At 46.1% G+C, this 23,005-nt stretch overlaps 3 long non-coding RNA genes across 3 annotated transcripts; 1 reads left to right on the forward strand and 2 right to left on the reverse strand.

Annotated features, from left to right (window-relative positions):
• The first annotated feature begins 2,325 nt into the window (after positions 1-2,325).
• Positions 2,326-3,452, forward strand: LOC140577647 (uncharacterized). Its single transcript, XR_011984163.1, has 3 exons — positions 2,326-2,805; positions 2,883-2,994; positions 3,065-3,452. It is a non-coding gene; the product is annotated as an uncharacterized lncRNA (long non-coding RNA).
• On the reverse strand, positions 3,416-3,724 carry LOC140581132 (uncharacterized). Its single transcript, XR_011984164.1, has 2 exons — positions 3,592-3,724; positions 3,416-3,480 (listed from the first exon to the last, which is right to left on the reverse strand). It is a non-coding gene; the product is annotated as an uncharacterized lncRNA (long non-coding RNA).
• A 57-nt stretch (positions 3,725-3,781) lies between these two features.
• On the reverse strand, positions 3,782-4,882 carry LOC140581133 (uncharacterized). The gene is made up of 4 exons (XR_011984165.1): positions 4,451-4,882; positions 4,128-4,186; positions 3,961-4,029; positions 3,782-3,879 (listed from the first exon to the last, which is right to left on the reverse strand). It is a non-coding gene; the product is annotated as an uncharacterized lncRNA (long non-coding RNA).
• Between the last annotated feature and the right edge of the window lie 18,123 nt (positions 4,883-23,005).

The following is a 23,005-nucleotide window of genomic DNA, read 5'->3' on the forward strand; positions in this document are numbered from 1 at the left end:
TGTATGTGCATTCATGGCTCCGTGTTGAAAACAATCTTGAGGTGGCAGGGTGCTCCTTAATGCATATTCATCCTCTTTGTTACTACTTTGATTGTCTATGTGATCAAAGCGCCATGCCTTAGTGTTGTTGGTTACAAAGTTCTTAGGGTTGGTTTCGTTTTGGTTTCCCAACAAGTTCACATTTCCTGTTAGAGCCAATCAAGGTGTGTGTAGCTGGGTACTTACTATATGTAGCCTCAGGTGGACACATTTGTTTGTTATGAAAATGAAGACTGGAAAAAAACAAATGAACAAACTGATAACCTATCTGATAATCCCTTTTTGGGATATGCTCCACACCCCCATTAACATTCATTTAGCAGATGCTTTTGTCCAAAGCAATGTACAAGCGAGGCAAACGGCACAGTACAAACATATCAAGCTAGCTAGGTTGAGCTTTCAATGAATGCCCAGGTACAAGTGTAAGCAGTATTGGAGAAAGAGCTACACAACATCTTCCAACCAAGCCAGAACCTAATAATACTGTACTATTCAATGACCAGAAGCAGAGGTGGATAGTTCAGGTCTAGAAAGTAAAAATCCAGATCAAGATTTTGTTTCAACCAACTAGTTGAGTATAAAAAGAATCCGTAACAGAGTACTCAGCTGGTTGGTTCTTGGTCTGGATTTTTATTTTCTGGACCAACTATCCATCTCTAACCAGAAGTCCAGCAATTAGAACATACACCTAAGCTGGACCCCCCCACCCCCGTCCGGGGGAAGTTTTATAGACTAGATTTTAAAATGCCTAAATAGTGTTGTTTTTGAAGAGCTTGGGCTATGGAAAGGGGGTGGACTCAATTCCACTTTGGAGGTGCTGGGCAGGTGTGGGTCTACTTGTAGTCCCCAGTTCAGTGCCTGTATGTTGGAGTAAACCCTGGTGAACGAGAGGGTCGTCTTCCCCTGACTTTATCAATGCTTATGCACCTGTAGCACCCTTTCCTCATACACTACAAATAGAAAAAGGGCCCTGGGCGTGCCCCACACCTCCTTGGCATCTATATCACCCTCCTCACTACCAAAAAAAAAACACTACAAACACCATTGACACCCGAAAGAATGAACACACCCAAATATTTTAATTAGAACAAAAAAGATATAATAAATCAATGTAAGCAAGCGTAATGACTTCCTATATCCCAAACCCAGTGATTACAATACAATTAATATTTACAAAACACAAAAGTAAACATCAGTACCAAAAGATTGTAAAATGTCCACACCTGCTATCTCCTTGCACAATAGAGCTAAGTGCTTAAACATGCTAGCATTAGTGCGAAGTACCACAGGTGTTTCATCTGGACTCTGGACTAGGACAAACCAGTGCTAAAACTGAAATAGTATGACAGGTTTCTGAAGCTATCAGGAAATTCCATGTCCACAATTACATAGACTGTATAAGGGTAAGTGGACTCACTCAATCCCCAGACTGCCGTACGAGCTACAGGATGGATGGGAACATCAGGCAGATGTCCCAGTACCACTGATCAAAGATAATGGTCACCTGAGAACCACTATCTAATAACGCCTTAAATGAGTGACCATTCACCCTAAGTGCCACAGTAGAAGAAGGTACAATCAACACTTCAGGAATATTCCTCTTGTGCTGTGTCTGCACAGCACTTCTTTTAACAAAGCAAGCGTTACCTCTTTTTGCTTCTTCAGAGGGTCCTCTGTTCTTTGTCCTGATTAATTTCTGAATAACCAGGGTCTGGTTCTTGGCCTATCTTAGCAACATGCCCACTGCCTCCACAACGATAACAAAAATAACATATCTTTAGAGCAGGGGTCTCCAACTCCGGTCCTGGAGAGCTACTTTGCAGTAGGTTTTCTATCCTACTTGGCTTCTGATGAGCCACACCTGGCCCTGGTATTTACCTGAGAACAGGGGGGTATTCCAGAAAGCAGGTTATGTGACATACCCGGGTAAGTTTAAGGGTAAGTTAGTGGATATCCTCAACTTTCGGTTCCAAAAACGGAGGTTAACTTTCTGGGTATGTACGTAACCATAGCAGCTTACTCTCTGAAGATAACCTGCAACTGAGCAGGTTATGTTCCAGGGTCAGTTTGTTTCAGAAGGTTACTGAGCATGGCGTGCCCTTTTGATGACGATCCTGTGGACATGGAGGCACAAATTATACAAGGTTTTTTTTGCTGGGAGAGAGTTATAAGACCGCGTATTGATGTCTTTTCATTTCCTAATGATTATTTGAAAGAGCATTATCGGTTTTCAAAAGAATTGTTAATTTACTTAACACATCTCTTGAAACCACATATTGCAAATGTCACAAACCGCGGGTCTGCGCTTAGCACAGAAAACATTCTGTGCATAGCACTTCAGTTTTTTGCGTCAGGGCATTTTTTGTACAATGTGGGCGATGCAGAGCATGTGGGAAAGGCAACTATGTGTAGAGCCGTTCGCACAGTATGTCTGGCACTTAAACGCTTCTTACACACGTTTGTACAGTTCCCTGGCCATAAACCTCTGCGTGTTATTAAAGAGGAATTCCACAGAGTGGCAGGTTTGTCCTTTGTAGTAAAATCTATGATGCATATTTAATATGTAGTCATACTATTTATATCTATGCATGTATTCATCCTGCACACACACACACACACATTTGATACTTCCATATATGACTTTCTATTTCAGGGTTTCCAAATGTAATTGGGTGCATTGATGGCACCCACATTCCTATTAAAGCTCCTTCAATAAATGAGGGAGACTATGTTAATAGGAAATCTATTCATAGTATCAATGTGCAGGTAACTTGATTTTGTGTCCTTAATTTTTTGCCTTGTTAACATCATTAAACTCATTACTTTCCACTTTTCAACTATAGGTAATATGTGAGGCAACCCACATCATTACTAATGTTGAGGCAAAATGGCCAGGATCTGTGCACGATGCCAGAATTTACCGTGAGTCATCATTATGGCAGACATTTCAGCAGGGTATGTTTTGCTTCATACAATGTTTTTTTTCTTTTTACTATATTTGTATTGTACACTTGAATCATTACAGGACAGTACAATGATTACTTGCTGGGGGACAGAGGATACCCTTGTCTGCCCTACTTAATGACACCCTACCCTGAACCTGATCCTGGACCACAGACACGCTTTAACCTGGCTCACAGCTGAACACGGGCCAAGGTGGAGATGACCATAGCGATCCTCAAGTCTAGGTTTCAGTGTCTGCGTGGGCTCCGGGTCAGTCCAGAGAGAGCATGTGACATCATAGTGGCTTGTGTTGCGCTTCACAACATTGCCACTATAAGAGGAGAGAGCCACCCTCCTTGTATTGAAGAAGATGGCCCAGAGGAACCCCTACAGATTTGTGCACATAGAGATGGAAGACTTTTGAGAGACAGGATTTGTCAAAATTACTTTTATTAAATTGTTTGCACTGGTCTGCTGTGCAATTCATTTCTTTATTTCCTGAAAAACAATGAAAGTAAAATGAAATAAAATGTGTTTTTTAATTCATTACATTGCTTTATATACAATACTTTTAACATGCAACAGATTAATATTCACACAAGTTCTCACCTTAAGGCGATGCTCCAATAATTCAATTTCTAGTGTTGCTTTTTTAATGGATAGCCTTTTCTCTTCCATTTGAAGCTGTTTAAGGTCCATCTCCATGTTACTTTTTCTTATTTGTTTTTGAAGATGGACCTTATACAGCTCCTTTTCTGGCAACTAGGAAGGCAAAAATAATTAAATAAATGAGATTCTGTCAGACAATAAAATTAAAACATGGACAACTTAACACAAAATCTTACACTGCATTGAGGTTGAAGGATCTTCATCTGTGGGCAAATCCCCACGTATGTACTATGAAAGGACAATGACAGTTTGTTACTCTAATGAAAAAAGGGGGCATGCATTATAATGGTATAATGGTATGCATCATACCTCAGTGGATCTACCAGCATTGTCCACTTCTGTCACAGCAGATGTGGTCTCTTCATCATCATCTTCATCCTTCAGTGGAAATATGCAAGTATACATTATCTGGCAAAAAGAAAAAAAAAACAGAATATCTAAAAGCAACTAAAGGTACCTGACAACAAAACACTTACAACTGTGACAGACGGTGTTCTTTCTCTAGGGTCCAATAATACAATCCCTCTATCGGTATCTATAAGAAAATACAACCCACAAAATTCTCAATATTAAAGAAAAACCAATAATGCAGGAAAAAAACATGTCAAAGTAATACAACTAAGATCACAGTAGCCTATGCATCATATGCAGTTAAATAAAGTAAGCCTGCATAAAAACGTTAAGCATGTTCAAAATGCCTTTAAGTGACAGAGATAGTAAATTTATTAGCTACATGACAGAAAGAATATACTAAATCGTGTTTAATCAATAGTTCAGTGATCGTGTAATCAAATATTACCTTTTTGCAGAATGTTTTTGTGTTTCATTTTGACTTGGCTCAAAGTTCTTCTGGCTCCAGAAGGATTACACCTTATTAAATAACAAACCATATATTCCTAGTCAATACACATTGTTATTTTAACCTAAAGAAATGAATGGCAGGAAAAGTAAATGCTTTCATAGTGATTTAACAGTCTAAAGGATGCGGAAGGGGTGCTTAATTATTTTACATTATAATAAAAGGGGAGGTGATGTCAAATTTGCAATTTAATACACTCACGCATTTACTCTGTCCGTTATTTTTTGCCAAGCCAACTCTCTTTCTTTAGCCGATGCAGCCGTATTGCTTTTTTTCATTATTATTGGCTTGAATTCTTCATATGCGTGCATTAAAACCTCCAACTCCGCCTCTGTGAAGTATGCCACTCTCTTTTTTTCACTTTGATCTTCTTTTTTTTATTATTATTTTTTTTTATTGCCCACCACCACCCCCCCTCTTCGTAGGACAACTTTATTTTACATTACATTCAAGAGCAAAGATTGTGGCCGCTCCGAACTCACCAGTACCGTGGAAAAGGAGAAAAACAGGGGGGGTACAGAAACAACAAGCGTAACAATAACAGACATCAATCACCATGGGGAGAGGGGGAGAGAGAAAAAAAAAAAGGTATACAGAAATAATAACACTAATAATGTAGGCGGGATGGAAAAAAAATGAAGTATAGGGGAATACAGAATACAAACAACCATAAGAAACATAACACTCATCAAACAACAAGAATTATAACAACATCAGTGATACTAATAATAATTAATACAAATCGGTATTATATATATGTAGCATACACACACGTAATCGTACCGTTATATATGTATATTTCAATTCCTAAATCTATAACATACCCTAAAAAGTAATAATAATAATGATATTGATCGCTCAACCAGTCTTGTATGCATGTGCAAGTGTAGGTGTGACCTGATTTGTCATTGGATGTGCTGGCATTTAATGCCGTCAGGGGAGGCGGCAGCACCCCCCCCCCCCCCCCAGGCCCAAGGCGAAGGCAGGAGAACCAGGCAACCGAGGCCACCCTACCGCCCCCCCGGCACAAGGGCCCACAGCCACGCATCCCAGAGACAACCACCCGCCCAACCCGAGAGGGAGCCCGCGAGGGACTAAGGGGGCGCCAACCCCCGCACAGGGAGGCCCGCAGAGGGAGGACGGGCGGCGAGCCCCCCAGCCCCACCCGCAACCCCCCCACCGGGGCAGGCGGGTCCAGGGCCGAAGGGCCCCACCCACCGGGACCACCCCCCCACCCCCCGACGGACGGCCCCCCACACACCGGGGGAGCCCCAGCCCCCCCAGCCCGTCCCCCGGGAGGACGGGCCGCCGCCCACCGCAGCGACCCGGCACGCCTCCCCCCCAACACTGCAGGATGATCCAAGGGGGGCCCATACAAAGAGCCCCCCCCCCACCCGGGAGCGGACCCGCGGCGACCGGGGAGCGGCAGACACCCCGCCCAGCCCAGACCGAACCCCCCAATCCGCCTAGCAGGGCCCAGAGTGTCCCAAGATTCCCCGGACAAACACCAACCAGAGAGTTGTGTGTTTATGTCTACAATGCATTAAAATTAGTGGGTGCAGTTCGGGTATGAGGGCCCCACCACTGGCAGATCCCCCATCCCCCTCCCCGCACCCCCAAGGCCCTAATGTAATATGGACTGCGTATATGACTAAGGTGCAAAAAGTGGGCGAGCAGTTGAGGCATGGGCACCCCACCGCTGGCAGACGGCAGAGCCCCACCTGCCTCAACCCACCTCCTCAGCCCTAGTGTCATGTGGTGTCTAACATGCAAGTAAAAATTGAGGGGCAGTGTCTCGGCGCACCTCCCCACCGCCCCTCAAGGCCCTAGTGTTGTGTGAAATGTGGTGTTGGGCCCACTTTGATCACAAGATCACTTTGATCTTCCATTTTGACTCGTGAAATCGGTGTTCCATTGAAAACGTCTTTATGTATGCACGGTGCACGCGCATTAACTCTGGGTAACCAGTAGGAGGTTGATTGAACTTACTCTTCTCAGGTGTTTTGGAACCGAAATGCTCATGATATGCGGGTTTGGGGTAAATCAACCCAGAGGTTATGATTTACCAAATGTTAAGTTAACCAAGCTTTCTGGAATACCCCCCAGGTGTGGCTCATCAGAAGCCAGGTAGGATTGAAAACCGACTGGATAGTAGCTCTCCAGGACTGGAGTTGGAGACCCCTGCTTTAGAGGATGGTGTAGGCACCATGGCTGTTACTTGGGAAGGTTGTGTGTGGGTTGCAACTGTTAGAACATAAGAGCATAAGAACATAAGAACTATACAAACGAGAGGAGGCCATTTGGTCCATCGAGCTTGCTAGGGGAGAACTTAACTAATAGCTCAGAGTTGTTAAAATCTTATCTAGCTCTGATTTAAAGGAACCCAAGGATTCAGCTTGCACTACGTTATCAGGAAGACTATTCCATACTCTGACTACACGCTGTGTAAAGAAGTGCTTCCTTAAATCCAGTTTGAAATGTTCTCCCGCTAATTTCCACCTATGGCCACGAGTTCTTGTATTTGAACTAATGCTGAAGTAACTATTTGGTTGAACAGCATCCAAACCTGTTAGAATCTTATAGACCTGGATCATGTTCCCCCCTCAGTCTCCTTTGCTTGAGGCTGAACAGATTTAGCTCAACTAACCTTTCCTCGTATGACATTCCTCTAATACCAGGAATCATTCTTGTGGCCCTACGCTGCACCTTTTCTAAGGCCGCAATGTCCTTTTTAAGATATGGTGACCAAACCTGCACACAATATTCTAGGTGAGGTCTCACCAAGGAATTGTATAATCTTAGCATTACCTCCCTTGACTTAAACTCCACACACCTAGAGATATACCCCAACATCCTATTGGCCTTTTTTATTGCTTCCCCGCACTGGCGAGAATGAGACATGGAAGCATCAACATACACACCAAGGTCTTTCTCATAATCAGCTACCTTTATTTCAGTAGGTCCCATAAAATACCTGTACTTTATATTTCTGCTCCCTGCATGGAGTACCTTACATTTGTTTATGTTAAATTTCATCTGCCAGGTGTCGGCCCAGTCACTAATTAAATCAAGATCCCGCTGTAGCTGCTGAGCCGCTAGTTCAGTATCTGCTACACCACCCACCTTGGTGTCATCTGCAAATTTCACCAGTTTACTGTATATATTGGTGTCTATATCATTTATGTAAATTAGGAACAATAGTGGTCCTAAAATTGAACCCTGCGGTACCCCACTATGAACGCAGGCCCACTGTGACATTGTGCCTCTTATAACTACTCGCTGCTTCCTTTCTGTTAACCAGTTATCAATCCAGGTCGCTACAGATCCTAAAGTACCTGTTGCTTTGAGTTTAAGGCCCAATCCCAATTCTATTTTCTACCCCTTTGCCTACCCCTCCCCCCTTCCCCTTGAAATGAAGTGGAAAGGGCTAGGGTTAAACAATTTCCCCTAAGAAATGGGACACCACTACTACACTGTTATACGTCATCATCCATTGTCACTACCTCCTAACGTTACGTCAGAGGACATGCGCCGATGTTTATCACAAATTCCAAGATGTCGCCGTCAGTCATATCAGTTGCCTGGATTGCAGCGATTTTTTTTCAAACGTTTCTTTACAGAACATCACCGTAAACACAAACACAAGATTGATGGTAATATACATGTAATGGCAAAAATTACTTACATTTATGGGTCTGCTTGCTCGAGTGGGCAGCCATGTTGTAAATTTCTCTTAGCCCTTCGTTTGAAGTGAGGTCCCGAAAAATCTTCGTTTCGAGGGCTATCTAGCCCTTCCCCTTACCCCTACCCCTCCAATCAAAAGAGAATTGAGACACCCCTACCCCTACACGTGAACGTGCCAAACGGAGGGGTAGGGGGAAGTGTAGGGGTAAGGGGTAGAATTTGGATTGGGCCTAAGTAAGAGCCTCTTGTGGGGGACAACATCAAAAGCCTTTTGGAAATCTAAGTAGATGACATCATAGGCCTTCTTATCATCAACTTCCTGAGTAGCTTCCTCAAAAGACTCCAACAGATTTGTAAAACAGGATGTACCATGCTGGCTATCCTTCAAAATGTTATTTGAGTCCAGGTAATCTACCATTTCCTCTTTGATTATAGCCTCCATAACTTTACCAGTTATATAAGTTAGACTGATTGGCCTATAGTTTGACAAATTACTTCTATCCCCTCTTTTGAAAATGGGCGTTATGTTGGCATGCTTCCAATCAGAAGGTACCACACCTTCAGATAAGGATTTTTGAAACAGTAAAGTTAAGGGTCGGCAAATAATATCCCTCATCTCTTTTAACACTATAGGTAAGATGCCATCAGGGCCCTGTGATTTATTTATTTTGAGCTTAGCTAGGCTCTGCAAAACATCAGCTTCAGTTATATATATATATATTAGTTATAGACTCTTTCTCTTTGTTAAGCAGCTTCTGCTGCAGCCTCTTTACTTGCTTTCTCAAAGAAATAACTGTCACGCCCTGCATGCCTTCTCCCTCATGTTCTCTGTTGAGTGGCTCTAATGAGCCACACCTGATCCTCGTTTAACCCCTTGTGTGGATCCTCCCAGGTACCTCTTGTCTGCCCCTAATCTGTGGTATATATAGTGGCTCCTCGTCCTGAGTTCCCCAGTCTGGTCGTTGTAGTGTTCCTGATTGCATGTGCTCCTCTGTGGCCTTGCGCACTATGGTTTCCCTTGACTCTCCTTACCTAGTTTTGATCCCTTGCAGTCCCTTTCCTTCTATCTCGCTGTTTGTGTTCGCCATAATACAGTCCCTTTGTTTTTCCCTCAATGCCTGCCTTGCTTCCATCATTTCCGCATCATGATAATAACCACTGTGCAAGTACAAGCATCCATAGTCTGTGCACTTTGACTCTGTATTAGTGGATTATCTTCCTGCGGGGCTGTTTGCGGATTTAACCTGAGAGCTGAAAACTGTGATTTCAACTCTTTCAATTCAACCTTTAATCTCTGAATATCTGATGGCTTGCTTTCAGTTTGTACTCTAATAGAAGCTCTATTTACTGATGCAGTTAACCTTAACAGGGAAGTTAAATTCTCTTCCTTAGATTGAGCAGGGGTTACAGTGGGGATGGAGCACTGTTAACTTCAAATGGAAATAAGGTCAGGCAGTGGAAGAAATATTTTGAGGACCTCCTGAATCCCACTGACACGCCTTCCATGGAGGAAATAGAGCTGGATGAACTGACCCATCATTAGAGCTGAGATCACTGAAATAGTCAAAAATTTCTTTGGTGCTATGGTTCCGGAGGTGGAAAGGTCTTGATGTTATTGGGCTTGGCTGAGATGCCACTTCAACCTTGAATGGAGATTGGGGACAGTTCCTTTGGACTGACAGACTGGATTGGCAATCTTTAAGAAAGGGGAGCAAAGGATGCGTTCCACCCTCAGCCTCCCTGGAAAAGTCTATATCAGGGTACTGGAGAGAAGGGTTCACCTGTTGATCTAACCTGTGGCAAATGATAACCAAATATAATGTGCTGTCATGGGGCCCAAAATCTTTAGCAGCACCCCTGCTTGTGACACTTGCTTAATTCAGCAAAAATGTTACAAATGTATTGGTTTTATAACAAAAACCATTACTTTAGTCGTTTGGTTGTTTACAAAACATAGATCACATTAATAACAACCATTAGTTTTAACTAAAGCATTCATTTCAAGTAGTAATAAATTGAAAACCAAATTATAATTCTAAAAGAGCTCACAAAAAGGGTTGGGACACTAAGGTTCTGAGTTGAAAAGTTCATTGACAAGCAATCTAATTGGATGTTTTTTAATCAGTAACACCTTTGCAGTAATATAAAACACCAAAGGTTCTTACCCATTAATTCATAAAATACATAAAAAAAAATCTTCGGCTTTCTCCCGACATATAAAGAGCATGTAATACTATTAGCAGTCCACTGTAATTTAATGCAGGGCAAACAATTATCTGACACAAATCTACCTCTGTCCAAGCGGTACACACGGATTGGACTCCTTATCTCTAGTGAAAATGGAAATTTGAAAGTGTCAATATTAATACCTGTCTCTGGCTAGGTTAGGTATTCATTAACATGGCTTTTCAATTAAATCAGTTTAAATCTCATAATGTAGATGTCACACCCTGCTCCGTACGATCCCGATGTGTGCCACGCCCCCCTCATTACCTCGTGTTCAATCCTGATTGTGCTCGCCTGTGTCCTATTAAGTCTAGCTTGTCTTGTGTATTTAGTCCGTGTCTAAGTCAGTAGTCCCCAGTTCCGTCATTGTATTGTCTCGTTGGATGTCCGTCCCTCCAAATAAACCCCGTTACCTGACCTACTGGCTGCAACTCGCCTGATTTCCGGTTCGCCCGAACCCGATGCTGACAGAATGACGGAACTCCCACACAAGCTCAGCGCTTCTGGGGAAGGTCTCCCCCCGGAAGAAGAAGTCCTCCATTGGACTAACCTCCTCGAGCTGCAGGAGGATCCAGTGGCCCGTCGATTGGTCGACCGGTGTTGGGATCTCCTGCACAGGAAGGTCCACCCCAGTGAGCAACAGCAGCGAATCGAGGTAGGCAGAAACCTACTGCTGCTAAGGGAGAGAGCGGCGGTTTGGCTGGCCCCCCTGGGGTATGCCAACTGGGAACCGCCCCCCGGCTCGCCACCTACCTTCATCCCGGTCGTAAGCAAGACTGCGAAGGCTCCAGCCGCCCAGCGACAGACGACTTTCTCACAGCGCAAGACTGAGCTTGAAGCGGCTTCGGCCGCTCACCCCCGCCGCTCCGGAAGGAAGCGGCGAAAGCCGCGTAGAGCGCAGCATGAGGGAGAGGCAACGCTCTTCCTGGGTGCCTGCTCCCTAATGCCCGCGGCACTGCCTTTCCTGCCTGCTGCAGCTTCTGCCGCTCTGCCCGCGGCACAGTCTGCTGCAGCTTCCGCCGCTTTGCCAGCGGACCCGCCTGTCCTGCCTGACCCGCTTGCCCTGCTTGTCCTGCCTGCTGCAGCTGCCGCCGCTCTGCCTGCGGCACCGCCTGCTGCAGCTTCCGCCGATCTGCCCGCGGCTGCGCTGCCTGCTGCCGCCGCCGATCTGCCCGCGGCTGCGCTGCCTGCTGCCGCCGCCGATCTGCCCGCGGCTGCGCTGCCTGCTGCCGCCACCGATCTGCCCGCGGCGGCACCGCCTGCTGCTGATGCCGCCGCTTTGCCCGCGGCACCGCCTGCTGCTGATGCCGCCGCTTTGCCCGCGGCACCGCCTGCTGCTGATGCCGCCGCTCTGCCCGCGGCACCGCCTTACCCGCCTGTCCAGCCTGACCCGCCTGCTGCCGCCGCCGATCTGCCCGCGGCTGCGCTGCCTGCTGCCGCCGCTGATCTGCCCGTGGCTGCGCGGCCTGCTGCTGATGCCGCCGCTTTGCCCGCGGCACCGCCTGCTGCTGATGCCGCCGCTCTGCCCGCGGCACTGCCGGACCCGCCTGTCCAGCCTGACTCGCCTGTCTTGCTTGACCCACCTGACCCGCTTGTCCTGCCTGACCTGCCTGCAGTTCCTGCAGCTGCCACCACTCTAGCTGCAGCACCCGCTGCGGCGCCCCCTGCTGGCCGCGTGATGGCGGCGCCCGTTGCGGTGCCCCCTGCTGGCTGCGTGATGGCGGCGCCCCCTGCTGGCTGCGTGATGGCGGCGCCCCCTGCTGGCTGCGTGATGGCGGCGCCCCCTGCTGGCTGCGTGATGGCGGCGCCCCCTGCTGGCTGCGTGATGGCGGCGCCCCCTGCTGGCTGCGTGATGGCGGCGCCCCCTGCTGGCTGCGTGATGGCGGCGCCCCCTGCTGGCTGCGTGATGGCGGCGCCCCCTGCTGGCTGCGTGATGGCGGCGCCCCCTGCTGGCTGCGTGATGGCGGCGCCCCCTGCTGGCTGCGTGATGGCGGCGCCCCCTGCTGGCCGCGTGATGGCGGCACCCCCTGGAGACCAGGAACCAAGGGTGCCCGCTGCAGCTCCGAATGAGGTGCCCGCCGAGGCGCCCCCTGCTGGCCGCACACCCGAGGTGCCCTCTGAGGTGCCCCGTGCTGGCCACGTGACGGCGGCGCCCGTCCTACCAGCACCTGAACTGCCTGTCTCGCCTGTCCTGCCGGCACCTGAACTGCCTGTCTCGCCTGTTCTGCCGGCTCTTGAACTGCCTGTCTCGCCTGTTCTGCCGGCTCCTGTCCTGCCTGTCTCGCCTGTTCTGCCGGCTCCTGTCCTGCCTGTCTCGCCTGCCCTGCCGGCTCCTGTCCTGCCTGTCTCGCCTGCCCTGCCGGCTCCTGTCCTGCCTGTCTCGCCTGCCCTGCCGGCTCCTGTCCTGCCTGTCTCGCCTGCCCTGCCGGCTCCTGTCCTGCCTGTCTCGCCTGCCCTGCCGGCTCCTGTCCTGCCTGTCTCGCCTGTCCTGTCCGGCCAGCCCTGCTCACCGGCAGTCGCACCGGCGGAGGATGACGCCGCTCTGCCCGCGGCGCCCCCTGCTGGCCACTCGCCTGAACTGCCTGAGGTGGCGCCCACCGCGGCGCCCCCTGCTGGACACCTGCCCGCGGCCCTGCCTGAGGCCGCCTCTCCAGTCCTGCCCGGCCCGCCTGAGGCCACGCCCGCGGCCCCGGCTGCATCACCTGCAGCCACGCCCCCTGCTCTGCCCGAATCTACACCCTCGGGCACCTCCTTCCTGACTCCCTCGCCCTTACCCCGGCAAAGCCAACGCCCCCCAGGACCCCGCCTCTCCGTCTCCAGCAAGGGACGGGGACATAGGCGTAGGGCCCGGGTCCCGCCCGCCCTGCCCCCTGGCTCGCCCGTTCAGCCCCTGGCTGTGGCTCGGTGGCTGCCTGCGGGTCCTCCGGCTCGGGGTCGGCGGTCGCCGCCGGGTCCCCCCCTGGATCCTCGGTGCTGGTCCTCGGTCCCTCCTCCGGCTCCATGTCGGTCGCCTCCGGGCCCCCCTGCTCCGGCTGGGCGTCGGACGGCGCCTTCGCCGGCTCCGGCTGCGCCTCCGCCTGCCGCGGCTTCCCCCTTTTGCCTGCCTGCACCGGTGTTCCCTCCTGCTCCCTCCATGTCCCCTCCGTCACTCCCTCGTCCCGTTCCCTTGGCCCCTGGGTGGTCCCCTTCAGCTTCCTTCTCCCTCCCGCCTGCGGCCCCTCCGGCCGCTGCCCGTCGCCCGCCTGGGCTCCCTCGTGCTCCCCTTGTTCCTCCTCCCTTTCCGTTTGTCCCGCCTGTCTCTGCTCCTCGTCCCTTTGTTCCTCCTCCGTTCCCTCCTGGCCCTTTTGTTCCGCCTGTCTCCCCTTCTGTGTCTCCCTTCCTTGTTTGCCTGTCTGCCTTCCCTGTTCTGTGTCGTCTCTTGTCCTTCCTCTCGTCCTTGGTCTTCTTCTGTGTCTCCATCCTGTTCCCTGGTTTTGGTTGACGTTCTGTTTTGTTTTCCAGGTCCTGTTTTCCCGGTTCGTCTCGTCCGTCGCCTCTCCTCTGGCGCGCCCGGTGTGCGCGCCTTTGGGGGGGGGGTTCTGTCACACCCTGCTCCGTACGATCCCGATGTGTGCCACGCCCCCCTCATTACCTCGTGTTCAATCCTGATTGTGCTCGCCTGTGTCCTATTAAGTCTAGCTTGTCTTGTGTATTTAGTCCGTGTCTAAGTCAGTAGTCCCCAGTTCCGTCATTGTATTGTCTCGTTGGATGTCCGTCCCTCCAAATAAACCCCGTTACCTGACCTACTGGCTGCAACTCGCCTGATTTCCGGTTCGCCCGAACCCGATGCTGACAGTAGAGATGTTTCCATTTCATAAATCATTAACCAGTATTATAAATACCACCCTTATGTGGATACAATATTAACTTTGCTCTGGGGGTTAAATTGCCAGGAGAAGTTTCTGTGTGCCTTCTTAAAAGGAAATCTTAAGTTTGCGGCCATCAATGGAGTTAACATCTGTAGTGCAGAATAATATATGTGTGATGAAAAACATTTAAGCAGCTAAAACATCTGTATTTGCAGCAATGTATTAATCTAAAACATGTATGATATAACGTGGTGTGAGATCACTAGAGGGGGTGAGGCCACTGCGTGGTCCAGCGTAACTGATCTGCATAAAGATTCTATTTCCAAAATATTTTGCTGACTTGTAAAATGTTCAGATTAATATTTTTGTACTTAAAGTTGGTGGTAAAAACCAACATACAGTACAGGCATTACCAATACTCACAAAAGGCATCATAACTTTGGTTTATTGTTCATGTTCATTTCATTTTCTCCATTATTGGTGTTGCAGTCTAACAACCTGAAAGCATTGCGGTGACAGCACAAACAAAACGATTCTCTTAAAAGTAAAAATAATGTTTTTTATTAAGTCCTTAAAAGGACTAACTCAGGAAGCAAACAACAACCAAACCACACACAGTAATGAAATTCAAGGAGGTCTGACACTGGACTGAAAGGCACACGGACGATTGGAAAATTATACAATGGCTTGCAAGGATAGGGTTCACATATGATACAGGTAAGGACACATGCGACACAAGTATTCACAATCCACAGGGGCTATTTACAAAGTTCCTAGCATGATGCGTACACTTACTGGGCTCCACTATGCAGAGCCATCTAGCTGGTGCTACAATGCTTTAGATAAAAAATATAATCGGGATGTTTTTTTTTCTTTTTTGGCTCATTCTCTGTAATCCCTAGAGATGGTTGTGAGTGAAAATCCCAGTACATCAGCAATTTCTGAAATACACATACCAGCTTGTCTGGCACCATCAACATTCAAAGTCATCTAAATCACCTTTCTTCTCCATTCTGGTGAACCTTAACTGGAGCTCCTAACCTGTATCTGCATGATTTTATGTGCTGCTGATATATCCATCCATCCATTTTCCAACCTGCTTATCCTTCTGGGTCACAGGGGGTCCAGAGCCTATCCCAGAAGCTACAGGCACGAGGCAGGGAACAACCCAGGATGGGGGGCCGGCCCATCACAGGGCACACTCACACAACATTCACTCACACATGTACACCTACTGTATAGGAAATTTAGTAACTCCAATTAGCCTCAGCATGGATTTAGACTGTGGGGGGAAACCAGAGTACCCAGAGGAAACCCCACGACAACACGGGGAGAACATGCAAACTCCGCACACAGGTGAAGACTCAAACCCAGGTCCCAGAGGTGTGAGGCAACAGTGCTAATCACTGCACCACCATGCCGCCACTGCTGGTATATGATGAGAATCAGATTTATTGGCCAAATATGTTAACCCTGGCAAGGAACTTGGTTCTGGCTGATGGTGTCTCTCACGTTATACAGACAATAGACATATCATGTAACTAACATGACAAGTTATAAAGACAATAAACATATAGTTGAAGGACAATACACAATATACAAGCCATATACTGATTAAATACAAGACAAGTAATATACATAAAGTGTCAACAGCAATAATGAGCATCACATATGGGAATGAGATTGTACAATTTGTGTTTTGTGGATGTGAGGCAGGGTGTAAAGACATGAGTAGGTGCAGCATAGCAGATGATGCTGGTCATCTATTTAAGAAGGTGATGGCATGAGGAAAGAAACTGCTCCTATATGGAGTAGTTTTGGTATAAAGGGTTCTGCTGGAGGGGAGGGGCTGAAAAATTTGGCGTAGAGCAGGGGTGTCAAACTGCAGTCCTGGAGGGCCGCAGCCCTGTGTAGCTTAGTTCTTTCCCTGTTCCACCACAAATGATTCAGCTCAACAGCTATGTGGTAATTAGCACAAGAAGTTGAATCAGGTGTGATAAACGAGGGGAAACCCAAAAATGTGCAGGGCTCCGGCCCCCCAGGACTGGAGTCTGACATCTGTGGCGTAGAGAGTGTGAGAAATCCTGATTCTTGAAGAGTACAAATCCTGGAGGGTAGGCAGAGGAACACCAATGATATTTAATGCTATCCTTACTGTTCACTGCAGTCTGTTTTTGTCCTTTTTTGTGGCTGCTCTGAACCTGACTGTGATGGATGTATACTGGACAGATTTGATGACTGCGGTGTAGAAGTGTCTCAGCAGCTCTTGTGGCAGGCCATACGTCTTCAGTTGCCGCAGAAAGTACAGTACATCCTCTGCTGTGTCTTTTTGAGGATGGAGTTGATTTTGGTCTTTCACTTCAGGTTTTGGGGAATGGTGGTTCCCGGAAACCTGAAGATCTCCATGGTTGATACAGGGCTGTTGGATATTGTGAGGCTGGACAGTGTTGAGGGATATCTCCAGTCCATTGTTATCTCTAAAGTTCTGAGCATGTTCAACTCCAGGTTGTTCTGACTGCACCAAAACACCAGCCTTTCAACCTCCCACCAATATACACTCACCTAAAGTATTATTAGGAACACCATACTAATATGGTGTTTGACCCACTTTCGCCTTCAGAACTGCCTTAATTCTACGTGGCATTGATTCAACAAGGTGCTGAAAGCATTGTTTAGAAATGTTGGCCCATATTGATAGGATAGCATCTTGCAGTTGATGGAGATTTGTGGGATGCACATCCAGGGCACGAAGCTCCCGTTCCACCACATCCCAAAGAAGCTCTATTGGGTTGAGATCTGGTGACTGTGGTGGGGCATTGTAGTACAGTGAACTCATTGCCATGTTCAAGAAACCAATTTGAAATGATTTGAGCTTTGTGACATGGTGCATTATCCTGCTGGAAGTAGCCATCAGAGGATGGGTACATGGTGGTCATAAAGGGATGGACATGGTCAGAAACAATGCTCAGGTAGGCCATGGCATTTAAACGATGCCCAATTGGCACTAAGGGGCCTAAAGTGTGCCAAGAAAACATCCCCCACACCATTACACCACCACCACCAGCCTGCACAGTGGTAACAAGGCATGATGGATCCATGTTCTCATTCTGTTTACGCCAAATTCTGACTCTACCATTTGAATGTCTCAACAGAAATCGAGACTCATCAGACCAGGCAACATTTTTCCAGTCTTCAACTGTCCAATTTTGGTGAGCTCGTGCAAATTGTAGCCTCTTTTTCCTATTTGTAGTGGAGATGAGTGGTACCCGGTGGGGTCTTCTGCTGTTGTAGCCCATCTGCCTCAAGGTTGTGCGTGTTGTGGCTTCACAAATGCTTTGCTGCATACCTCGGTTGTAACGAGTGGTTATTTCAGTCAAAGTTGCTCTTCTATCAGCTTGAATCAGTCGGCCCATTCTCCTCTGACCTCTAGCATCAACAAGGCATTTTCGCCCACAGGACTGCCGCATACTGGATGTTTTTCCCTTTGCACACCATTCTTTGTAAACCCTAGAAATGGTTGTGCGTGAAAATCCCAGTAACTGAGCAGATTGTGAAATACTCAGACCGGCCCGTCTGGCACCAACAACCATGCCACGCTCAAAATTGCTTAAATCACCTTTCTTTCCCATTCTGACATTCAGTTTGGAGTTCAGGAGATTGTCTTGACCAGGACCACACCCCTAAATGCATTGAAGCAACTGCCATGTGATTGGTTGATTAGATAATTGCATTAATGAGAAATTGAACAGGTGTTCTTAATAATCCTTTAGGTGAGTGTATAGACTCTCATCTTGGATGAGTCCGATGACCGCAGTGTTGTCTGCAAACAAAAAGATTTTAACAGCAAAAGTCCTTGGAGGTGCAGTCATTGCTTTACAGGGAGAAAAGCAGTGGGATACGTCCCTGGGGAGCACCAGTGCTGAATGTATGTATACCTGAAGTGAATTCTCCCAACCTCACCTGCTATGTCCTGCCTGTCAGGAAGCTGGTGATCCACGGACAGATACCAGGGGGTGCAATGAATTTGGAGAGTTTGGTGGAGAGGATGTGAGTTATAGTTTTGAATGCCGAACTGAAGTCCACAAACAGGATCCTTGTATATGTCCCTGGGCAACTCTAGATGTTGCAGGATGTAGTGCAGTCCCATGTTGACTGCATCATCCACTGCCCTATCTGGGATGGCTTTCCCGAAAGCTTTGTAACAGTAAGAAGTTTGTTACTTAAGTTACTTTGTTACTGTAGTACTTAAGAAGGTTCCCATTCTAGGATGCAGGATTCTTAACGAGTTGTCTGACACTGCTGAACAAAACACTGGGGAAGGTGGGCTTTTTTGTGTCAAATGAAGTTGAGCATGTGCATAAGAACATAAGAAATTTACAAATGAGAGGAGGCCATTCAGCCCATCAAGCTCATTTGGGGAGAACTTAACTAATAGCTCAGAGTTGTTAAAATCTTATCTAGCTCTGATTTAAAGGAACCCATGGTTTTAGCTTCCGCTACACTAGCAGGAAGACTATTCCATACTCTGACTACACGCTGTGTAAAGAAGTGCTTCCTCAAATTTGTTTTAAAATGTTCTCCCGCTAATTTCCACTTATGGCCACGAGTTCTAGTATTTAGACTAATATTGAAATAGTCATTTGGCTGAACAGCATCCAGACCCGTTAGAATCTTATAGACCTGAATCATATCCCCCCTTAGTCTCCTTTGCTCAAGGCTAAACAGATTCAGTTCCGCTAACCTCTCCTCATAAGACATTCCTCTAAGAACAGGAATCATTCTCGTAGCTCTTCGTTGCACCTTTTCTAAGGCAGCAATGTCCTTCTTGAGGTAAGGTGACCAAACCTGCACACAGTATTCTAGGTGGGGTCTTACCAAGGAATTATATAAGTGTAACATCACCTCCCTTGACTTAAACTCCATACACCTAGAGATATAACCCAACATTCTGCTGGCCTTTTTTATTGCTTCCCCACACTGGCGAGAGTGGGACATGGAAGCATCAACATACATACCGAGATCTTTCTTGTAATCAGCTACCTTTATTTCAGTGGAACCCATAAAATATCTGTACTTTATATTTCTGCTCCCTGCATGGATTACCTTACATTTATCTGTGTTAAATTTCATCTGCCAAGTATCAGCCCATTCGCTAATTAAATCCAGATCCCGTTGAAGCCTCTCTGCTGCTAGATCAGTATTTGCTACACCGCCCACCTTGGTGTCATCTGCAAATTTAACCAGTTTACTGTATGTATTTGTGTCAATATCATTAATGTCAATTAGGAACAATAGTGGTCCTAAAATTTAACCCTGCGGTACCCCACTATGAACGGAGGCCCACTGTGACATTGTGCCTCTAATAACTACTCACTGCTTCCTGTCAGTTAGCCAGTTTTCGATCCAAGCTGCCACAGTTCCTAAAATCCATGCAGCTTTAAGCTTTAGCAAGAGCCGTTTGTGGGGGACAACATCAAAGGCCTTCTGGAAATCTAAGTAAATCACATCATAGGCCTTTTTGTGATCAATTTCACTTGTAGCTTCCTCAAAGAACTCAAGTAGATTCGTTAAACAGGATCTACCTCTCCTAAATCCTTGTTGGCTATCCTTTATAATGTTATTTGCATCTAGGTAATCTACCATTTTCACTTGAATTATAGCTTCCATTATTTTTCCAGTAATGCTAGTTAAACTGATTGGCCTATAGTTTGCTGGATTACTTCTATCCCCTTTTTTGAATATGGGTGTTATATTAGCATGCTTCCAATCTGATGGTACCACACCCGCAGATAACGATTTCTGGAATATTAAAGTTAAAGGATTTTTGAAACAGTAAAGTTAAGGGTCGGCAAATAATATCCCTCATCTCTTTTAAGACTATAGGTAAGATGCCATCAGGGCCCTGTGATTTATTTATTTTGAGTTTAGCTAGGCTCAGTTATACATATATTGGTCATAGACGATGCTGTATTCGTATTAATTGGTGGTAAGTTACTTGTGTTCTCTACTGTGAACACCCTTGAAAAATAATCATTAAACTCATTTACTATATCAATTTCGTTATCAATTATAAGACCCTTACTATCCTGCAAATTAGTGATTTCAGCTTTTAGAGCTCTCTTGGAGTTAAAATATTGGAAGAAACATGTCATCCTTAGCCTCCAATGCAATTTTTCTTTCTACATCCCTCTTGGATAGCCTAATGTTATTTTTAAACTCTGCCTGTAGACTTAGATACTCCTGCTTAATTTTGAAATCATTAGTTATTTTCCAATTGTGGAACAGAGCCCTTTTCCTCCTGACTTTATTCTTAATTTCCTTAGTAAACCACCTGGGTTGTCGTTTCCTAGATTAATTAGATTAATCTAGATTAATAGACTATATGAATATGTTATGCTACGAAGGAGAGAACATACTAAAGAGAGACAGGTGGAGAGTGTTACGCCCCTGTAAGGGGAAATATAAAAAATTGAAACGAGAGACAGTGTTGCTGGCTTCAGGTTCAAAATGTAATGAATAAATCGCAACATTACATGTTCATCAAACTTACAATGAATGTATGGATGCATTATATTTCACCAATGCACAACACACAACATGCACTGTTCTTTTAACAGTTAACACAAATGTACATCTTCTCTTGAATAACTGTAACTCTCAATTGTGTACTACCTCTTTAAAAAAAAACTAGTTAGAAAAATAAGGCACTTTTACTTTGAATACACTTAACTCTTACTTTAACTTTATCACACATCAGTTAAGCATATGCACATTTAATAAACACAATATCCTTTAAGCTTAAACACATTCACACTATTATTTTCTCCACATACTCCAAAATGAACATACGCGACACGCGCTTTCTTACCGAGTAGCGCCGGGTAGATGGCGAAACAGAAAGAGCTCCAAGCTTTTCCCACTGGCAGTGAGATACTGGACCCCCGAGTTTGGGTTAATGAACAGGGTTCTTGATTTTTACGAGGATAGCGCAAAGACGTCAGAATCAATTCACCACCAGATAACAAGTAAACTTAAAGAAAATGGTCTACGACTGGAGATGATCTCTGCTTACACTGCTGATAATGCTAGTGTGAATTATGGAAAGTACAAATCTGTTTATCAAAAGCTGAAGGCAGATAATGTAGGCATTATTAAGGCTAACTGCATGGCTCATATTGTGCGTAACGGTGCAAAATATGCTGCAGACAGACTGGACATTGACATTGAATGTACAATTAACAAGATTTACAGACACTTCTCATCATCTGCAAAGCGCACAGAAGAACTGAAATCATTGTTTGAATTTGTTGATCAAGACTATCATGCTTTACTGAGGCATGTGCCTACAAGATGGCTGAGTATATGGCCTGCTGTCTCAAGGCTTCATGCCAGCTGGCCTGCAGTTAAGGCCTACTTTCTGTCACTAGGAGAGGAACATTGTCCAAAGGTGCTATGGAAGCTTTTTGAAAAGGATCAGCACAGTGATGGGCACCCTCTTGAGTTACAGGTCTATCTGTCCTTTCTTCACAATGCACTGAAGATATTCCATGATATAATTCTGCTGTTGGAGGGAGACAACGTAACTGTGTGTGAGTTATATGACATTCTCTCCACTCTTCAGAGAAAGCTCCAGCAGAGACAGGCAGACTCCTTTTTTGGAGTTGAGACCTGTGCTCTTCTCCAGCAGTTTCGACACTGTAAAGCAACAGCAATCAAGCAGGACTTGTCTAATTTCTACAGTACTTCACTGAGCTACCTTGAAAAACGTTATGACTTCTCAGACAGCAACTTTCACAAGCATGTGGCAATGTTAGGACTCAAGAGTGAATTCACATTCTCCAACCTCTGTGATGTGGTGAAGATCCTCCAGATGATGGATAAACTAAACATGGATGAACTCTATGAAGAGTACTTTGTGACTTTGCCACGCCAGCAGGAGGTTGTAAAGAGAGCAGTTCCTGTTGTGGAGAAGTGGTCAGCATTGCTTCAAGGCACAAACACACCAAATTTGACTGTACTTGGATCCTTTCTCTTCAGCATCCCTGTGACAAATGCACATGTGGAAAGAGTGTTTTCCCTGATGACTGCAGCATGGACTGACCAGCAAAACCGGTGCTCTGTGGACCTTATCAAGAGTGAGATTCAAGTCAAGAACAACTTTGGATATAGCTGCGTGGATTTCTACAGCTACTCATTGCAAGAGAAAACCCTACTGGAAGCAGTGCGGTCAGACAAAAAGTACAAATTCAAGAAGAAGAATTAAGGTAAGATGAATAGCCTATTCTTTGTGTAAAATTTAGAATAGCCTATATAGCCTAGTATATTTGTGATCATATTACTACACCAGTTTTTAATATTTGGTTGGTATGCTGCTACTCCTGTGTTTCAGAAAAGTGCTATCCATGGTTCTGGGAAATGCTGGTGGCCTGCTACCATCTGGATATTGACACATAGGCAAAATATGTGTGTTTGGTGGAAGGATTTTTTTTTCATTCCAAATGGCTGTTGTAATCAAAACCTTTTTGCACTGAATTTTTGCAAGGCCTTAATAATAGCCTATATGTTGGGCTGAAATTGTTAAAACTTTGTATTGGCTAGGCCTTCATATTTTGCACTGAAATACAGAGATGGGAAGTAACGAAGTATAAATACTTCGTTACTGTACTTAAGTAGAATTTTCGGGTATCTATACTTTACTTCACTATTTATTTTTTTTGCCAACTTTCGACTTTTACTT

This window comes from Paramormyrops kingsleyae, chromosome 19 (genome assembly GCF_048594095.1).
Source record: "Paramormyrops kingsleyae isolate MSU_618 chromosome 19, PKINGS_0.4, whole genome shotgun sequence".
NCBI lineage: Eukaryota > Metazoa > Chordata > Actinopteri > Osteoglossiformes > Mormyridae > Paramormyrops > Paramormyrops kingsleyae.